General features: G+C 43.6%; 1 long non-coding RNA gene across 2 annotated transcripts; it reads left to right on the top strand.

Annotated features, from left to right (window-relative positions):
• Positions 1 to 203: 203 nt before the first annotated feature.
• On the top strand, positions 204 to 1,390 carry LOC124390273. Of its 2 annotated transcripts, XR_006926712.1 has the most exons (3): positions 204 to 236; positions 317 to 534; positions 1,025 to 1,390. It is a non-coding gene; the product is annotated as an uncharacterized LOC124390273 (long non-coding RNA). The 2 variants fall into 2 exon arrangements; XR_006926713.1 differs by having other exon boundaries at positions 204 to 534.
• Positions 1,391 to 1,593: the final 203 nt, after the last annotated feature.

Raw genomic sequence — 1,593 nt, 5'->3', positions numbered from 1 at the left:
GCGTGTGCTGCTTGATCTCTGAAGCAGCTTTTGACACCATTGATCATAGTATTCTCCTTGCTAGACCAGATGTTGTTAGGATTAAATGTGTGACCGAATGAATAAGGTACAGGTGGTGATTGACACTCCTGACCACCAATCAGTAGCGAGCAGGCACTATTTAGAGCGGGGTGGTTTGAGCCTGGCAGGCGTCACGTCCGTATCCTCCCCTTTTCCGGCTGCTATAGTGATTTCAGGTATGTGCTGTTAGTATGTAGCGTCGGCTAATTAGTTTTTCTTTGCTCGTTGCACTAATGGCTCGTTTGTGTATCCTTAGCCTGTCTTTTCAGTGTGTCCCTGTTGGATGCTGGTTTGGATCTGTTTACTGCCCTCCCTGCAGGTATGAGGAAGTTGTTTAGCAATGTTTAGCTTTAACGCGTGTCAGGTGGCGTGAGTAATGTGCAGTCCTTGAACTTCAGTTTAACAGCAGGTTATTTGAAGGCTGCGTATCCTGAGCGGTGCATTGATTCTCAGGAACTTATCTATCCGCGTTTGGTAAGTTGTTTCGGTTTGTTAGGGGGAATTACAGCATGTAGTTGTGCAATTACTCGTATCATTTATATCCTGTATCATTGTTTGCATTTGGATCCTCCTTTTTTTCGTCCTGAGTGATTATTGCTGCGATTCGACTTGTCCCTCACTGCGTGCCGAGTGAACAACCTTGGCTTACAACTATTTAAAAGGGGAATTCTGCTGCTGCCGTTTGGCTTTTGTGATTTGTTTTAACCGGTATTGTCTGGTCTACTGTGGGGTCGAGCAACGTGCAAGTATCGGGGCTGGCTTGAGGACGACGCGGCCACTCCTTTTGGGTTTTGCTTCCCTCAAACTTTTAATCAAGTTTTTCATTGGTTTTCGTTTAAGCGGTGTATATGGTGAATCATATTGTGCTTGGTGACTATCCATCATATTACGGTGGAATTGTGACCTTAATTCGCTGTTTCCTTTATTTCTGTCTGAGATTTATTTTGCTTTTGGTTTCTTTCAGGAGCTGGGGTCCCACGGGTGAAAGGTCTTTGGTGGTGCTATTTCTACATTTGCCGTACGACACTTTTGACGTGTATGCGTGGGTGTTTTGAGTTCACGGTGAGGTGTGTGTGTGTGGAAGTGTGCTTTTTGATAATTAGTGCTGATCACTCCGGTGGGTAACTCCAGCCCTGTATGTAATGATTTTATGTTGTTTTGTTCATTTGGAAGTTGTGTAAATTTATTGTTTAATATTTTGTGTCCGATTGTTTATTTTTTTGTTATTTGTGTAATTGTCACCGGACCATATTCACCAGCGAGAACATTTTCTTTTTGTTTTTATATTTTAAAGCTAAGTTTTCAATAAACTCTGTATTGTTTTATACGATGCCCACGTTTCCTGCCTACACTCAATAATAAGGGAATCGAACTTGTGTGACTTAATAAACTCTGGGGTTTACTTCTATTTCCTGGGTATAACCCTCCCAGGTGGCGTAGTCGACTTGGTTAGTATATAAAGTTGAGCTTGGGTGTGACGAGCCGTTCGGCTCTCGCCTCTAGGCCACCCCACACCACACCCCTCGCGCCACA

The sequence above is a fragment of the Silurus meridionalis genome, chromosome 8, assembly GCF_014805685.1.
Source record: "Silurus meridionalis isolate SWU-2019-XX chromosome 8, ASM1480568v1, whole genome shotgun sequence".
Taxonomy (NCBI): domain Eukaryota; kingdom Metazoa; phylum Chordata; class Actinopteri; order Siluriformes; family Siluridae; genus Silurus; species Silurus meridionalis.
This window is presented reverse-complemented; position numbering and strand designations above follow the sequence as displayed.